General features: G+C 43.9%; 1 protein-coding gene across 2 annotated transcripts in view; it reads left to right on the top strand.

The window, feature by feature from the left end:
- The first annotated feature begins 14,206 nt into the window (after positions 1-14,206).
- The window catches only part of DMTF1 (cyclin D binding myb like transcription factor 1), a 49,826-nt gene continuing 44,751 nt past the window's right edge, over positions 14,207-19,281 (top strand). The window contains exon 1 of one of the 2 annotated variants that reach the window (XM_032765803.2): positions 14,207-14,355. The gene's annotated coding sequence lies outside the window, so the exon portion shown is untranslated. The remainder of the gene's footprint in view (positions 14,356-19,281) is intronic. The other variant, XM_032765804.2, reaches the window with a different exon arrangement.

The following is a 19,281-nucleotide window of genomic DNA, read 5'->3' as shown; positions in this document are numbered from 1 at the left end:
GTACTGGTTTTGTGAAAACAAAGGGAAATCTAGGATCAGTAGAAATAATGCCATGAATATGTTCCCTTCCACTGAAAAATTTGGATTTAGATTTAAACATTCTCTGGCAACAATTGCAACACCAACACTGCAGCATTGTGCTAATACATAAGAGCCAGAAATAAAACTGACCTGTCTATTTTAATTGTGAAAGCTGAACACAGAACAAAAAACAAGCCAGGAATATGAAAGGTGACAAATTAGATTTTCAAAAATGATTTTTAAAAAGCCCCTAAGATTTTATTAATAAGATTTTCTTAATGTATTATTTTAAACCTGCCAATGTCCCTTTATTTCTTCTGAATGGTTGTAAATCCTGAACGCATAGCAGCACCACCTGCTGACAGAGGATAAGAATTCCATGCTAAATGAAACTAAAGGATAAATCCTGGTCCCTTTAAAACTAATGGGAGATTTGCCATTGATTTCACTGGATGCAAAATTTATCACTGAATGACAAAGGGCCAAGCCTGCCTTTAGGCTGAGCAAATCTTAAACAGTTGTCAGTGTGTAGCTCTAAAGCAGGTATTCTCAAAGTTTTTTCACAATGTGGAGCACATCTTATTATAGATACCAGGCCAGCTCCCTAGTCAGGGCTGGCTCCAGGCACAGCCCATCAAGCAGCTGCTTGGGGCGGCCACGGGGAAGGGGCGGCACGCCCGGCTCTTCAGCTACAATTTGGCGGCAGGTCCCTCAGTCCCTCTCGGAGCGAAGGATCTGCTGCCAAATTGCCACCAAAGACTGAAGCAGCGATGGTAGAGCTGCAGATCACAATGGCGGCTTTTTCTTTTTTTTTTTTGCTGCTTGGGGCGGCAAAAACCTTAGAGCCGGCCCTGTTCTCAGTGTGTGTAAATCACTGTTGTTCCATTGGAACTATGCTGAATTACTCCAGCTGAGGATCCAGCCCCATTCCCATGGTCTAACTCCCCTCCCATACACAGCTGCAAGTACAGCTTTCCCTTCCATTCACAATTATGCAAAATCCCAGTGATGATTACAGTGGAAAGTACTGATGTATTTTTCTGTCTTTAATGCAATAAGGGCCAGATTTTTCCACTTTTTATTCACATTGGGCACTGCTTAACTCTACAATTACGCCGTTTGCTTTCAGTGGCAATAGTAAATTACTTCCCAACATGAATAAGGGTGGCAGAGTCTGGCCCTAAATATTCTCTTTTTTAAAAAAATATTGATCACGCTGTCTGCCTTTTGCTCTTTATTCCATCTGCCGCTCCCATCTGTTCTGTACCTTCTCTCCTTTCTCCTCTCTATATGATTCTCTGCCATCTGGTCCCTCCTCCGTCTCTTCCACTAAGCATGTTCACTGATTCCCCTTTTCCCTCTGCTCTTGCTGTTCTGCAGCTCAGTTGTCTCCTGCTGCTCACCTGGACATTCTATGCAGCCATCCTTTCTATTTTCTACTTTGGAGGTACTACCCAGTGGCCTGCTTCCCTTCTTGCTGTCTCCTCTGGACGTTCTTCTCCCACTGGCAGATCCAGTCCAACTAGCAGCACTTCTGATACCCTCTTGTTGATGGCTCCAACTGGTGCCTGGCAGCTGCAGTCCTTATGGGCAGCTCCTGTTTTCTCTCCTCCTACTCCTTATTTAGATATACGAATACAGACAACCTCTATGAAGGCACCTCAACGATCTAGGTGCTCTTGACAATCATCTAAAAGCACTGTTAAACTTGAGGTAAAACTGGCAGCAGCTTCCGCTATCTATATACAGTTGTGCTCAATTAGACCTTCAGCAAAAAAAATAAAAAAAAAATAAAAAATAAAAAAATACCCTCCCCTCAGCTCCACAGACTGCAGTGGGAGATTTGCTAAGTGTGCTGAAATATGGAAATGTTTTCCCAGAGCACTGACCTTCCAGACTGGGAGGAAAACCAGTTTGCCCCATGGTGTAAATTACAGCAAGGAGCATTAGAAGGGCAGTGCAGTAGGCATTGCAGATAGCATCAATCCTTTTAGGATAGCACTGAGAGACAGTTGAGGGAACGTGTGAAACTGATTGTCCATAGTTGAGGGCAAAGTCTGGGAGACCATCTCCTAGTGGGATTGAAAATGACCCACAACTTTTTCCAGGCTCCTGCTCAGCCTGGCTCCCATGCAGCGAAGTTAATAGGGCTCTATTTGCCAGTCACAGTTCCCTTTAAAACCCCCCTTAAAGAGAGGTTCCACTCTGCAGAGGAGAGTTCATACAACTTCACTATCTACTATTGCCATTCCCCTTTAGACTGTGAGTTCCTCAGAGCATGAACTATCCTTAAAGTTTCAGAGTGGTAGCCATGTTAGTCTGTATCAGCAAAAACAAGGAGTCCTTGTGACCCCTTAGAGACTAAGTGTCTTTGGGTATAAGCTGTCGTGGGCTAGAACCCACTTCACCAGATGTATGGAGTGGTCTGGATGAAAGCTGGAGGCATGTCAACTTCTTGTCAACTGTCTGAAATGGGCCACTCTCATTACCATTTCAAAAGTTATTTTTCCTCCCTCGGTATCCTGCTGTCAATTGAATTGTCTCATTAGACTGACCTCACACTTGATAAGGCAAATCACACCTTCTCCTGTATTTATACCTGCTCTTGTATTTTCCACTAGATGCATCTGATGAAGTGGGTTCTAGCCCACACAAGCTTATGCCCAAATAAATTTGTTAGTGTCTCTAAGGTGCCACAAAGACTCCTTGTTGTTTATCCATAAAGTGTTTGCACAGCACCTACCACCAATAGATAAAATAATAAAATAATAATAATAATAATAATAATAATAGTAATACCCTAATACTGAGCAGATTCTCTACAGGACTGGGTGGAAGGGAAGGATATGTTTTCCTCCCAGCCCTGCCCTTTGCCCTCCATCTCCTGCCACCTGCTTGCTCCTTCCCAGTTCCCCACTCATGGACCCCCAGCCGTAGGGTATGCCCTCAACAGGTATGGGAAGGGCAGCACAGTTCCTCAGAGACAGCTAAGCTAATCCATATCTCCCACTCAAGAAAATGGGTAGGACCGCACACAAAAGACCACTCGCAGGTGAGAATCCACAGGGTACAATCTGTGCCTTGTATAGTAACTTGCATTTTGCCTGGAGCAAATTGTTATCACTCACAAAAAAACTTTTTTTCATGCAAAATCTAACAGACCCTGGACTACTGTATGGAACCACAGACACCTGTCACTTTAACAGAGACTTGATGGAGATGCACTGTCAGTTATTTTGCAACTCAGATCGGTGATTTGGCTGAACCAGTCCAAAGTGACAGACGTAGCCTCTCATGCTAAAGAGACACAACAGATAAATTCTCATCAGTAAACAAAGAAAATCTCTGAAAATGCAGATAGCAGCTGGCTGTAAAAATATAAGATTTGTCAGAGTATTTCCCATGAAATCCGTATCCCAAAATAACAACTAAATACAGAGTTAACCTCAGAGGGAGAGAGAAATAAAGAGGTGTTGCAAGATACCCAGCATTTCAGTCTGTCACTCAAACTTCTCTTCCAAGACCCTGTCAAACCTTCTCCACTATGCCCTTTCTCTATCCCTGCTGACAATACCACCAATCCCCCTTGTTGCTCATGCTTATAAAATATATGTCACCTTTGATTCTAATCTCTGTCTCCTATCCCATGTTGACGCGATGTCCAAACCCTGCCACTTCTTTGATAATATATCCAAGGATCCAGCATTCTGACCTAAACCATCTCCTTCAGACTCCTATTACCTCCTGACAAGAATACCAAAACTTCCTATTCTGTTGCGTCCTTGACACTGACATCACCCATTCAAAAAGAAGCTGCTAAGATTATCTTCCTTGCCTATCATCCTGACCATGGCCCACCCCCTCACACACACTTCTGATCTCTACTGCATCAGATGCAAGGCCCCTTCATAACTCTGTTCCCTCTACCTATCCACTCTGGTATCTTATTGAAAAAAGCACATGCTACTAAAACAAAAAGTATTGTATAAATCTGTACCAAACTCTGTATTTGTAGTACATTCTGCCAAGTCCCAAGTAACCAGACTTTGGATTAAGTTTATTAGAGTTACAGGATGGGTTGAATTGATTTATTTTGCTTACAGACCATCTCAAAGCACCATGGTGAGTCATCCACATGTTGGTGATCCTCAGTCTTGTATCTCTTTTTCATCAGACCTAGGTTCTACAGTCTCAGTGCTCTCCCAGTGTCTGACAAAGACAGGGAACTGGATTAACAGACTATCTGTGCAGGGTGAAGAGCTCTGTAATTGGAGAGCAATACTCATTTATCTTTAACATCACCTAGGTGAAAGGAGACAAACACAAGTGATGGGCTGCAACCAGTGGGTGAAGGATATGACATCTGATGGCTGTTATGGAAAAACTGGACTACAATTTTATAGGGATTTTATAGGGACAGTCCTGATATTTGGGGGTTTTTTTTATATAGGCTCCTATTATCCCCCACACGCTGTCCTGATTTTTCACACTTGCTGTCTGGTCACCCTAACTCAAGGAGAAAACAAACCAGTCAACAAAAAACAACCCTGCAAAGGTAATATTGGGAGCCTGATTCTCCCTTCACCTATGGTAGTTTTATACTGATGTAACTCTGTTTAGTCAGTGTTAGAGGAGAATCAGGCTCTCAGAATTGAATATAAATCCACAGAATCAAGAAATAAATGTAAGACTATAAGGTTCTATCACTCTCAGAGAGCCCTGGTGGATCTAAAGAGTCTCCTTATAATCCAAATCTTATTAGCCAACTTTTTTACTGGAAATATTTCTTTCTTTGAATCAATCTGGATGTGCAATATGCAATTATAAATTCAGACCATAAAGATCTAAAAAGTGGTTCTGATTTTTCATATCAATTAACCGGTGACCAATTGGCATGACGCACGTGGGGATTTCTTTACTTATCCTTTCTGTTGGATCAACCACTACAGAGTGATCTAATCACAGAGAGAGAGGAACGCACAAAGACAATCCAGTTCATTACACAAGGGCCAAACTGTCCTCTATGTGGATTATTCTGAATAAGGAACAAGAAAGTGCACTCATAGAATTTCCATCTAATACTTCTGCCAGGCCACAAGGGGCACCCCTGAGAAATAGACAAGGGCCTCTGGCCCATCCAGAAGCAAAAGGGAATATTTGGCCTCAAATCTCAATACTTAAAAATGAATCAACACAAAACAACAGCAACATAACCCAAGACATTTCTGGTCAAAGAACAGCAAAGTATTAAAACACCATGGCAGGGCGGTCTACTGTTGGACTGGGACTCAGGAAACCTGGGTTGTATTCCTTGCTTCGCCACTGGCCTACTGAGTAATCTTGAGAAAGTCATGTCACCACTCTGTGCCTCAATTTCCCCATTGGTAAAATAGGAATAATATGCTGACTTCCTTTGTAAAGAGCTTTGAGATCTACTGATGAACTATGCTGTATAAGAGCTATATACATTATTACTTCTAGTGAAAGTTTTTAGATCTCAGGAAATATACAGATTGGTTAACTTGAGCCTCATCTACCATGGAGTTTTGATGAAAATCTACCATGGTTGCTACAATGCTTGTGCAGCTCCACAGCAGGAGAGCTAGAGTAGATCAGCAGCCAATTACTAAGTCATCTACACCCTCTCTGAAGAGCATTAGACAGCATGGTGCTTACAATGCTGTTCATGGGTACACATTAACACGCACCACAGTTGCCAGCACTAGTGTTACAGTGTTGGTGGGAGAGTTTCACAGAAGCTTCAGTGTAGACACAGCCTCAGTGATGATAAGCATCTGATATTGATGGTACTCATAAAAGAGTCATTGCTTGTTACAAAGGTAAATCTATTATTTTTCCAAGATCCAGCTGTGCTCTAGAAGCCTCAGCAAAATAAATACATACATAAGGTCCATCCTTGACTTCATCAGTTCTCTCATGTACTGATACTCTCAGTTGAAACAGGTCCTGTCTATAATACTGATACTAACTGGTCCTGCTTTTAGGTCAGGATTACCTGCTATCCAAATAGTCACAGGACAATTCGGATCAATACTGAGCTCTTCTGGCCTAGGGTCTAGGCTTTTCTCAAGATCAGTTCCTTTAGACAGTTCAACATTAATCTTGGGCTTCATCATGTTGCAAAACTCACCTTCATAATCATCACCTTTCCGTGTGTACCTTGATGCTGTAACAGCATTTTAAAAGCATTAATGAATTAGGTCTTGCAACACTCCTGTGAGGTAGGTGGTATCATCCCTATTTTAGATCTGGAAACTGAGACACAGAATGGTGAAGTGACTCGCCCAAGGTCATGCAGAAAGTCTTTTGCAGAGCTAAGAATAAGATCAAAGAGTCTTGACACTCAGTTCCCTATACTACCCATCAAAAAATGCTGCCACATAATACTGGCATTATAACACTATCACGCACTGGTACGCCAGCATTACCAGCAGGTGCACATTTTGCAATGCAGTTGTTTCTCACAGAGTAAATACAGATACATGAACACAGGGCAATAATAGCCAAAAAAGGGGGAAACACTAGAGTAAAACCATAATTTTAAATCATTCACAAAGCAGGAGTTAAAATGTAGGAAAGATAAGTATGGTATTCAAGTAGTCCTTCTCTTTGTGCTAGATTGTTGTCACTTCCCACACAGCAGCTTTCTCACCCCGATAAATTTTGACACAATGAAGAGCAGAGTACTAACTCGTGATTCCACGGTAAATTTCTTTTTTCTCATTCCCTCCTTAGCGCCTACAAATATTACTGCTTAATTTATTTAAAATATTATTACTTCATATTATCATGGAAATCCTTTTCTATATCTGTTCTGTATACTGGAAAAATTTTAAAACTAAGATCCAAGATCAATCCTCCTGAATCCACTGAAGACAATGGCATTACTCATGTGCTTGATGTTAAACACATAAAGTTCTGCAGGATTGGGGGCTAAGGGTAAAATTCTCTTCTCAGATCCACTCTGATATTCTGCTCTTCCACTATGAGTGTATCTTGCGCTGACAGAGGTAAAGTAGGGAGAACATGACATGTACAGAGAGGAGAAGTTTTGCTCTCTGTACCTGGGGTCTGAATCTATGTTTCTTGTGCACCCAAAACTCCCACTGACTTCCATGGCAGTGATGAGTCATAGGACTGCAGCTACAGGCTCTTAATAATATTACTTCTAAAAAACTATATAAAGAAAATATTAAGATTACAAAGTATAGCACTGAAAAGTTAGGAAATGCCAGAATTAACGTGGTCTATACAACCTGAATTTGCCCCTCTTTATGCTCATGCAGTCTTATACAGCCTCCCTGTTCTCATTTCCTGTGCACTGTGCCATACCAGCTCCTGGCTCCAGGGGGAAACAAAACAGGGAAACTCCACCTAAGCCCCTGCAGCCTGGGCTGGAGCATGCTGGATGTAGATGGAATCTTTGAAGAATTTAGCTGCTGAATTCCAAAAAATCTCTACTGAAAATGTGCAAACTGAGGTGTTTCAGAGGCTCATAACTTGGCTAACTTTGGGCATATGTACATGGGAATGGCAAAAGGCCATCCCTGTCACTTGGGAAAATTCTCTGGCAAACTCAAGTCCCTAATCCAAATGATGGAGGCACTAAAGCTTCTCAATAAAACGGTTGTAAGAACTTTTTAACATGCATGAATCAATGTGTTTTCCCCTAACCTCATTCTGAGAAACAGCTGAATCACTTTAGCTGAAATTTCCCCAAAGTATTCAGCCTGAGGCAGACACCTGGCACAGAAAAGTTGAGACTGAACAGCTAAATCTGGCAAAGTTATAAGCAGCCGACAATAGGTTCTTATAATGGGAAGTGTCAGGCACCCATAACCAGGGATGAAAGTAACTCCAGACACTTACTGGTATGGGGTCAGGGCCGGCTTCAGCCCCAGAAAAGGTGGGGCCTCGGGTGGAAGGGGTGGGGCTGGGGGTCAGCATCCCGCAGCCAGCCCTTCCAGACCTCCTGACCCATGCTGCCCAGGGCTCCAGTGGCGATTTAAAGGGCCCAGGGGCTTCGGATGCTGCTGGCGTGGTAGTGGCAGCACCATCCAGAGCCCCAGGCCCTTTTAAATTACCAGCCCCAGGGCAGCTGCTCCTTTCCTCGCCCATCAGCAGCCGAGCGGGGGCAAAAGGGGTAGGGACGTTAAAGCGCTGCAGGGTTCTTTGCCATGGCAGTGCTTTAACGTTGTTGCACCCCCACCCGTCAGTGGCCCTGCTGGTAGGGCTGCCGATGGGAGGGTGCAGCAACTTTAAAACACTGCCGTGGCAAAGGACCATCCTTAAAGCGCTGCCACCGCAGAGCCAGGGCCGTCCTTAGAATTTATGGTGCCCTAGGCGGGATAATTAAACTGGTGCCCCTGTGCCTGTCTTGCTCTTAGCAACACAAACATAAGTTTACACTATTGGAAAACTTGCCACATGCATGTTATTAAAACCAGTTTAACGTAGTTAAGCCACTGTAATGCTGATGGACTAGCACTAAAGAAGTAGCACGATAGAAAAAATTCTGATTTGACAGAATGATGCAAATAATATGATTTTTTTAATTTGTCAACATTTTATTGGAAGTTTCTATGAAGAGGTATTGAAACAAGGATTTGTTTTTAATTAAAAGCAATCTTTCTGGCTTTTTTGGCTGCAAAATCAGTAATAATGTCATCGTATGACAAAGACAAAGTGATGTCTTGTTTGACTGCAAGAATAGCAGACCACATCAATTGTTCCTGACTTCACTGTAGATCGGAGATAGTTTTTAATGAGCTTTAAGTTTTGAGAAACTCCATTCTCCTGATGCTACTGTTACAGGAATTGTCAGTAGAATATGAGTGGGCAAATGTACACATTAGGATATATGTCAACATTTGCAGGTATGAGTAAACTGTACAATGTCCATCATCGTTTTGTATGTGGCAACAATTGATGACACTGTGTACTCAATCTTCATAACCAGTTCAGTCCATTTAAATCAAAGTAATCGCCGTGCTTCAGGAAGGATGCTCTAGGTGCAGGGGTCCCCTACCGCAAGTGCTCGTGGGGTGCCATGGTGCCCACAGGGCCCTCTTCAGTGCACCTGCGTCACTGGCCAGTGGACAAGCATCCGCACGAAATGCAACCGAAATTCGGCAGTCATTTCGGCGGTGATACTCTGGATGACACTGCTTGCCGGCCGATAAGCAGCGTCAATCCAGAGCGTCGCCACTGAAATGCCACCAAATTTTGGGGCATTTCAGCAGATGCCCGTCCACTGCCCGCGGTCTTCGTCTGGTGACTGCCCAGACAAAAAAGGTTGGGACACTGCTCTAGGTTCTTGCACTCTGTCATTAGTGCTCATGTTTTCCTATTTCGTTGAATTTAGTCCCACTCAGCCTGCTGCCAGCTGAGTGAATGGGAACCCCAGGCAGACAGCGGGTGAGTGGCTCAGACGCCAGCTTGCTCAGCCCGTTGCGTCTGGGTTCCTTGGGGGTCCACAGGCCAGCAGCAGGTGCGAGTGGATCGCAGCGGCCGGGACGCCCACTGGTGGCAAGGGGGCAGCAGCTGGAACCCCAGAGGCACGGTGGGCTGAGCCGCTCAGCCCCACCGCCACAGTCATCAAAAATCAGCTCGCTTGCCACCTTTGGCACGTGTGCCTACCTTTGCACGACCCCTGCTCTATACACTAGTAAAGGAGATGAGCATATTGCAGTTGATTGGAGGGTCTATCTAGCATAACCAGGGCTATAGGAAAGTCAGTCAACATTTTTTGTTTGCTCTGATGAAAAACTGGCCACTGCCTCCCATACCAAACTTGTTATAATAATGTCAACAACTTAATTTTCTCTTTTTGGCTAAGATATTGATTTTTTTTTAAATTGAAATTGAACTTCAGGATTGTTAAGCAAGCATGTTTGCAAACCAATTTGTTATGACAGATCTAAATGGTAATCACAGTCATGCTTCATGATTGGCTCCCCCCCTAGCCTGCTGGTCGAACACCTGCAGTAGAGGAGGAGATAGGTGAAAACTGCAGGAACCCAAAGTCCACCTCTTGGGGTGCAGAGTGGCAACAGCAGCAGCAAACCTTCAGGTCTGATCACACGCCAACGGGCACCACCTCCAGCCCAATGGACCATGATGAAGTTAGCACAGCATCTGATCTCAGGGACGGGGCACCCATGGAGCCACAGCAGCTCATCCTGCCCTGTGCAGCTCCCCCTGGATGAGGTGGATCACTGCCAGCCTGGGGGAGATACGTGCTCCCCAGCTAGGGTGACCAGATCCAGATGTCCTGATTTTATAGGGCCAGTCCCAATATTTGGGGCTTTGTCTTGTATAGATACAAATTACCCCCACCTAGGGTGACCAGATAGCAAATGTTAAAAATCGGGACGGGGGGAGGGGGGAATAGGAGCCTATATAAGAAAAAGACCCAAAAATCAGGACCGTCCCTATAAAATCGGGACATCTGGTCACTCTGCAGGTAAGTTCTTTCCCCCACCCCTTCCCAGAGACCCCAACAGCCAATTCCCTCCCTCAGACTGCGGTGCATTTGATTCTGTCTAGGACCCAGCAGCCCTGCTCTTACATGCTCCACTGCTTCCCATCTGCCCGGGCTCCCAGCAGAGCAGTGCCCCCAGACCTAGTGGTGCCCCAGGCAGCTGCCTGTTCTGCCTATGGCTAAGGACGGCCCTGCGCAGAGCTTTAACGTCCATGCCCTTTTGCCTCCGGTATTGACGGTACAGACCCTACCAGCAGGGCCTCTGACGAGGCAAAAGGGGCTGGAACATTAAAGCGCTGCCGTGCAGTGCTTTAATGTGGGCTGCGTACAGGCCGATGTGGGTTCTTACCAGTACGCCGTACAAACCGGTACCAGTCACTTCCACCCCTGCCCTTAACTGTACCTATTGGTACCTCTGCTACCATAACCACGAAATATTTACAGAGAAATAATGTTACTGAAACAGAAAATGTCTGAGGAAATTTGGGAAGCCTAACAATTACAAACTAGATCTTCCTTTCTGGATTAGCAGACATCTCTAGTTCTTGACTGCTGGATCCAGATAACAATATATCCAGTGCATTACCCTTCCTCTGATTCTCTTCTTGCCAAGCTATGTGAAGCTTAACAAACATTAATGAAGCCTTGTAACACCCTTACAAGACATGATGTGATATTATCCCCATCTTACCATTCACTAAATGGAGACAAAGAGAATTCTCTTTGACAAGCAAAAATGCTTAGTTTTAAAAGCCCCTCTGAGACACAGTGAGAAGAGCAGAATCTAGCTAATTTGCACATTTTATAATTCACACAAAGCAAATGTGATCTCTCCCCCGTTCTCTGCAAATTGGAGTCTCATTTTCCTTTTACTGAACATATTACAGGACATTTAGTACAATGGGGAAGATTCTGCAGCCCATTGTAATGGATGCAAATAGTCCTTATTCATACAAGTCGACCCACTGTCCTCAAAGGAACTACACAGTAAAAGTTGCAGGAATGAGCCCATTATGAAGTACCATACAGTATTCTAAATAATTAAGCTACACAGATAAAAAAATTAATGAACAAAACAGTTTGGGATCCAGTCCCTTGGCTGGTTTTGTGTTGTATCTGTTTCATTACTAATTTGCAAAATTCACTCATTAACGGTAGGTCCCCCAGTCATTAAAGCCAAACAGTGAGGTTCCACTGTATTAGATAAGGAACCCGATGCACCAGTACAGTACACGTGTGAAGAGGGAAATGCATGAATCTATGAAATGGGAAAGCACTGACAGAAAATGGATCTACCTCACCTTTTTCATTAGCATAGTCCCATGAATTTCAGTGGAGTTAGTCCTGATTTATGCAAGTCCATGTGAGGGGAGAATCAGGCTCTATGATGACTTCCTGGAGAGCTGAAGTCCAGTATTTCCATAATTCTTACACAGCATCAGGAAAAAAAAGTTTCCTCTGGAAAGATGAGAGTTTGTCTGAAATGTTCCTCTTCCCTTATTGATCAAGAGCAAATTTTAAGGGCCACATTCTGATCTCAGTTAAACAAGGAGAAATGCAGTGACTTTTGCCAAGAATCAAGGCACTTAAAAGCACCATCTTGCCAATGGGTAACTTCATAGGTGATGGAACTAGTGGTGCAGGGGGTGCTGCAGCACCCTAGCTTTGAAGTGGTTTCCATTATATACAGAGTTTACAGTTCAGTTCAATGGCTTTCAGCACCCCTACTAGAAAAACTGTTTCAGCACCTCTGCACTTTGGTCAGCAGTAAGGGAACAATTTGTACAGTGGGGTGCTGAGACCTATTGAACCAAACTGTAAACTCTGTGTATGCTGGAAACCACAGCAGCACCCCTTGTTCTAGCACCTGTGCACCCAGGGGTGGGATGGGGAGGTATCTCCTCTCAGCAGAGCCCACAGAGGAGTGGAATAAAGTCTCCCTTTAGCAGGACTTGGGGGGTGAGGGAGTATCTCCTCTCAGCAGGGTACACACAGAGGAGTGGGATGAGATAGAACGGGGTTCTCAAACTGGGGGTTGGGGCTGTCATAAATAGATAGCTAAGGGTTAATGTTTCTTTCACCTGTAAAGGGTTAACAAAGAGAACCAAACACCTGACCAGAGGACCAATCAGGAAACTGGATTTTTCAAAGCTCAGGGGAGGGAATGTTTGAGTCTGTGTCTTTGTCTGGCTCTCAGCTATGAGAGGGGTTCTTCCTATCTTCAAGCTTCTAATCTTCAGTTTCCAAGTTGTAAGTACAAAGGTAGAAAAAACAATAGGCTGTTATTGTTTTTTTTTTATTGTATTTACATGTGTGTAGTTTGCTGGAATGTTTTAATTGTATCTCTTTTTGAATAAGGCTGTTTATTCATATTTTTCTTTTAAGCAATAGCCCTGTGTATTGTCAACTTGATGCAGAGATCATGTTCATGTGTTTTTTCTTTCTTTTTTTTATAAAGCTTTCTTTTTAAGACTTGTTTGAGTTTTTTTTCTCTGGGTAGGCTAAGGAACGAAGGGGAGGGAAATTCTCTTTGTGTTAGATCTACGGAGGGTAAAGCTCTGCAGCACCAGGGAATTGGTGGGAGGGGGAAGAGAGAGAGAATCATTTCTGTTTCCTTGTATTTGGGGTTTGTCTCTTTGTGGAATAGAGGAGACATGCTTCTTGGTATTGTGATGTAAAGAGATTGCATCAATACTCTCAGGTTAGCCCAGAGAGGAAAGTCTGGGTGGGAGAGAGAGGGGGAAGGGAAGTGGGTTATTTCCCTTTGTGGTAAGACTCAGGGCTTCTGAGTCTTGGGGTTCCCCAGGGAAGGGTTTGGGGAGACCAGAGGGAGCCAAAACCCTGGAATTTTTGGCTGGTGGCAGCGAGATCAAATCTAAGCTGGTAATTAAGCTTAGAGGGGTTCATGCAGGCACCCAGATTTCTGGACACTAAGGTCCAGATTTGGGAATGCTTACAACAGGGGCCCTCAGGGGGTCACGAGGGTATTACATGGGGGGTCACGAGCTGTCAACCTCCACCCCAAACCCCGCTTTGCCGCCAGCATTTATAATGGTGTTAATATATTAAAAAATGTTTTTAATTTATATGGGGGTCACACTCAGAGGCTTGCTATAAGAAAGGGGTCACCAGCAGGGCCGCCGGGGGGGGGTGGGCAAGTGGGGCAATTTGCCCCAGGCTCTGCAGGGGCTCCCACGAGAGTTTTTCAGGGCCCCTGGAGCGGGGTCCTTCACTCGCTCCGGGGGCCCCAGAAAACTCTCTCGGGGCCCGGGCCCCCAGAGCTTCTTCCGCTTCGGGTCTTCGGCGGTGGAGGGTCCTTCGGCCCCCTCCCCGCAGCTGAATTACCGCCGAAGCAGGACCCGCCACCAAAGTGCCGGGTCTTCGGCGGTAATTTGACAGCGGGTCTTCAGGTCACTTTGGTGGCAGGTCCCAGAGCGGAAGGACCGCCCCACGGCTGAATTACCACCGAAGTGTGGGCCCCCCGCCGCCGAAGACCCCAGGCCCCCTAAATCCTCTGGACAGACCTGGTCACCAGTAAAGAAGTTTGAGAACCACTGAGATGGAATCTCCCCTCAGCGGGGGACATAGATGGGGATGGTGTGACCTTTCTCGCGCTCTCCCCCAGCCCGCCCAGTCCCGTGAGCTTTGTGGCGCCGCGCCTTGGCGGAAGTCCGTGGGCGGAGTGGAGGAGGCTCTTCCGGCGACTCGCTGGGTGCCTGCGCCCGGGCCCCGCTGCTGCCTCCCCCGCTCGCTACCGCTCTCGGCGCCTCCATCCTGGTACTTCAGAGTCTCCATCCTGGTTTCTCAAGTGCCCGGACCCAAAACAGGAAGTAAGTGCGAGGGGAGCCGCGGGCTGCCGGGGCCGAGGCCGGGAGCAGCCGGCCGCGGCGCGAGAGCCCGGTGGCGGGAGCGGCTCAGCCCCTCTCTCGCCCCCCTTCCTCTCACCGGCGGCTGGCGGGGATAGGGAGCGGGGCTCGCCGCGGCCTCAGCTGCCGCCGCTGCAGCCGGGCGAGAAGAAGCCGCGGAGGCAGGAAAATGGCGCCGGAGCCAGAATGGGACCAAATGGCGGCGCTGCCGGGCCGGGAATAGCGGGCTCCTGGCCCGGGGGCAGAGGCGGGAGAAGCCCCCCCCTCCGGAGCAGGGGGTGGGGGGGCAGCCCCTCCCCCATGGAGCTGTAACTCCTCGCCAGGAAGGAGGAGCTGGTGCACATGTGGGCGTGATTGTCACGGGCGGGGGCGGAGGCGTTATTACTGCAGCTACAAAACAGTGAAAATCGCAAAAACTGGTGAAATATAAAATGAAAAATGCAAAGTGTTTTTAAAACGTATGGTGGTGAAAGTGGCCCAGAGGAGACTCATTGTGCTTGGGAGAGGTGCTTGTGAATTATTGTTTGTTTTTTGAAGCGCATTGTTTTTGCCTTTTCCCTAGTTTTTTTTAAACCCATGTGTTTAAATGTTAAAAGCCCAGCTGCAAAGCATGAGTAATGTGTAATATTTCTCCTTTCCTGGGTCTGGGGTATTTAAAATTCGTGGGCTTTTATTCTGACATGATTTGAGATTGGGCTTTTTTTTTGGCAGTGGGTGTTACAGTAGGTTTCTGAAAAAGGAAATTTACAAAAAGTGAGGATTTTTACTTAAATACAGAAAATTTCCAGAATTTATTTTTTCCACTAATTTGATAGTTATGCATTAACCATGCAACATAATGCATCCTTTTAGGAGAACATACGCATTCCTGATTTATGGAAATTATTCTGCTTTGTTTTTGTTGTGTAGTGAGTTCTGGCTATGATGGGGTATAATAAATTTGCGGTAAATGCAAGTATATCCCTCACACAGCATCTTATTAAGCAATTCAAAGAAACTACAGCAAATTATACTGTACACTGACCGAGAGCTACTGAAATTTTAGTTCACAGAAGTAGATAAAGACATTAACATAACCTGACAAAGGTTATTTATTGACAGACTTACAGTGTAATGTGTTGTTTCATATATACACAATATTCAGGTGGTAATCATCTTACAGACATGAAGGATGTGAAGTGCCTTCATAATAAAGTAAAAAGATACAGCTTGACAATGACTTTGCCAAATAGATGAAGACAACTGTAACACAGAAGGCACTGGAGTTTGGTTGGCATACACCATCTGAACTTTATAAATATAAAAACCCTTTGTGAAGTCAAACAGAATTTGATTTTATAGTTGGTACTGTAAATAGGACTATCAGCTGAATCAGTAATACCCCACAGAGCTGTGGATCTTGCAACAGTTATAAGGGCTGGAACCTGAAACTGGCTCCCTGCAGAGACAGTTGTAGGGTCAGGACTGAAATATTAACCATTTGTGTCAATATTTCAGTGTAGGTCACTACACTGTTCTTATTTATAGAATTTAATTCGTATGTTCAGCTATGCCTCTCAAAGCATCGGGGCTGTGGCTTTCCATTATAATTACAGTAGGTATGATACTGAACAACTTTTCATATTTCATAATACAGTAATATTTGCCAGTGTATCATAAAGTGAAGAGAGAATTTTGAACATTAATAAAGAGATGGAATTTAAATGCTTTTTCTTTAGTGTGTGTTAGTGTATACCGATCAAGCTTTTTATCCACACCTATCCCAGTAATTTTTAAGAGCCTCAGAAATGGCCTACGGTCCAGTTTTCCATTGTTCCATGTGACAGATGAAGATATGCTATCCACTTCATATTGCAATGGTTCAATAAAACTGTATGGGCACACCAGTACATCTTAAATACCTCATAGGAGTGGCCATATTGGGTCAGATCAATAGTCCATCTAGCCCAGTATCTTTTCTTCTGACAGTGGCCAATACCAGGTGTTTCAGAAGGAGAGAACAGAACAGGTAATTGTCAAGTGATCCATCCCTGTAGCTCATTTGCAGCTTTTGGCACCATCCCTGCCATTCTGGCTAATAGCTTTTTTGAACCCTTTTGTAGTCTAGGCCTTCACAATATCCTCAGGTAAAGAGATCTATGGGTTCACTGTGTGTTGTCTGAAGAAATACTTCCTTTTGTTTTAAACCTGCTGCCTGTTAATTTAATTTGGTGACCCATAGTTTTTGTGTTTAGGAAAAGGAGTAAATACTTCCTCATTTACTTTCTCCATATCCATCATGATTGTGTAGACCTCTATTATATACCCCCTTAGTTGTCTCTTTTCCAAGCTGAAAAGTCCCAGTCTTGTTAATCTTTCCTCACATTGATAATTCACCTGTTCTCATTCCTCCTTTGACTTCATGAAGTTGTCAATTGCATGCTGGAATAAATTAGAACAGTTTGTCCCAACGTGTGTCTACTGTACCTTCTATCTCTTATGATAACCCATCTGTATAAATGTTGCTTTTGAACTCAGTTGACTTCATTTAAAATAAATTGTGAGATGTACATTGAATTTCCATAGAAAACCTCTTACATGGAATCTATGTGTGGATTGATTTTTTCCCCCCCACTTTAGCAACTATTTAAGAAGATTTCCTTGTGACAGATTTTTTGAATCTGAAATACTTAACTGCTGGGTCTAATTTTGCTGTTACTGCAACATATGCTATTTGGACAACCAGAAGCAGCCATTGTGAGCGAGAAGTCATATTGTTTACGAAATAACTTACAAATGTGCGCCAGGTGACCAGTGAAACCTGCTGATTATGACTGCATATATATTTATAAACTTACTGCCTTTTTAATGAAAACACATTCAGAACACCTCAAGAGTTGATTAGCTTTAAAGTACAAGGTGTTGTAGTTTGTGTTATAATTAGGGCTGTTGATTAATCGCAGTTAACTCACTTAGTTAAAATGAACCACGATTAATCGCAGTTTTAATCTGTTGGGATTTTGTGGTTCCTAATGAGTCTGATGCTGGATAGAATCAAGGGACTTCCATTCGTTGCGATGCGATTCATTTTAATTCAACAAGGCTTTATTCAATATGTACAAAAGGAAAGCCCCAGTACAAAAATCAGGCAGAGTCCCTCTCGCAAAGAGCCCCTCCCCTTGCTATTTTATAGCCTATGGCACTTACATAACAAGTTACATAACATGAGCTGCTAACTAATCAGATTTAACCTTTCCATATAACAGGTTTGTTGATCACGTGCTCATAGGTCTCCATTCCACATGTTGAGCTCACCTCCCTCCCCCTGGTCTTCTCTAGAATGTTCCTAGGGTGGGGAGCCACAGCATGCTTCCCTATGCATAAGCACCCTGCAAACCACATTTTATCCAAAATGAACATAAGCATACCCTTCAAATCAAACTGCTAAACAATAGAATACCAATTGAAATGTATTAAATATTTTTCTTCATGTTCAGATATATCGATTTCAGTTACAACATAGAATACAAAAACAATGAGGAGTCCTTTTAGCCACAAAAGTTTATGCCCAAATAAATTTGTTAGTCTCTAAGATGCCACAGTGTATACTAAACTGCTCAAGATAGTTAAGACCAAAGCAAACTGTGAAGAACTTCAAAAAGATCTCACAAAACTAAGTGATTGGGCAACAAAATGGCAAATTTAATGTGGCTAAATGTAAAGTAATGCACATTGGAAAAAATGTCAACTATATATACAATATGATGGGGCCCAATTTAGCTGCAACGAATCAAGAAAAAGATCTCGGAGTCATCGTGGATAGTTCTCTGAAGACGTCCACGCAGTGTGCAGAGGTGGTCAAAAAAGCAAACAGGATGTTAGGAATCATAAAAGGGATAGAGAATAAGAAGGAGACTATATTATTGCCCTTATATAAATGATGGTACACCCACATCTTGAATGCTATGTACAGATGTGGTCTCCTCATATCAAAAAAGATATACTGGCACTAGAAAAGGTTCAGACAAGGGCAACTACAATGATAAGGGGTTTGGAACGGGTCCCATATGAGAAGAGATTAAAGAGGCTAGGACTTTTCATCTTGGAAAAGAGGAGACTAAGGTGGGATATGATAGCAGTATATAAAATCATGAGTGATGTGAAGAAAGTAGATAAGGAAAAATTATGTATTTATTCCCATAATACAAGAATTAGGGGTCACCAAATGAAATTCTTAAGCAGCAGGTTTAAAACAAATGAAAGGAAGTTCTTCACACAGCGCACAGTCAGCTTGTGGAACTCTTTGCCTGAGGAGGTTGGGAAGGCTAGAACTATAACAGGGTTTAAAAGAGAACTGAATAAATTCATGGAGGTTAAGTCCATTAATGGCTATTAGCCAGGATGGGTAAGGAATGGTGTCCCTAGCCTCTGTTTGTCAGAGGGTGGAGATGGATGGCAGGAGAGAGATCACTTGATCATTGCCTGTTAGGTTGGGGTCGTTTTTGAAGTTTTTTTTGTTGGATGTATAGCACTTTTAGGTCTGTAATGAGTGTCTAGGAGTTGAAGTGTTCATCTGACTGGTTATTGACATGTTATAAATTGTTCATGTCTTCGATTTTGTCCATTTTTCTTTTGCGGAGGAGATGTCCGTTTTGGCCAATGTAACATGGCATGAACTGCACGCAATGAAACATTTTAACAAGTGAAAATTCCTTTATATAAACATAATGATGAGCACTGTACACTTTGTTTCGTTTCAGAGTGGTAGCATGTGTCTAGTCTGATAGCAAGAACAACGAGGCATCCTTAAGACATAGAATGGCCATACGTGGTCAGACAAAAGTCCATCTAGCCAGTATACCTGTCTACCGACAGGCCAATTGCCCAGGCTGCCCGCAGAGGGAGTTAACG

This window comes from Chelonoidis abingdonii, chromosome 1 (assembly GCF_003597395.2).
Source record: "Chelonoidis abingdonii isolate Lonesome George chromosome 1, CheloAbing_2.0, whole genome shotgun sequence".
NCBI classification, from domain to species: domain Eukaryota; kingdom Metazoa; phylum Chordata; order Testudines; family Testudinidae; genus Chelonoidis; species Chelonoidis abingdonii.
The sequence above is the reverse complement of the archived record's forward strand: the minus strand, read 5'-3'. Positions and strand labels throughout refer to the sequence as shown.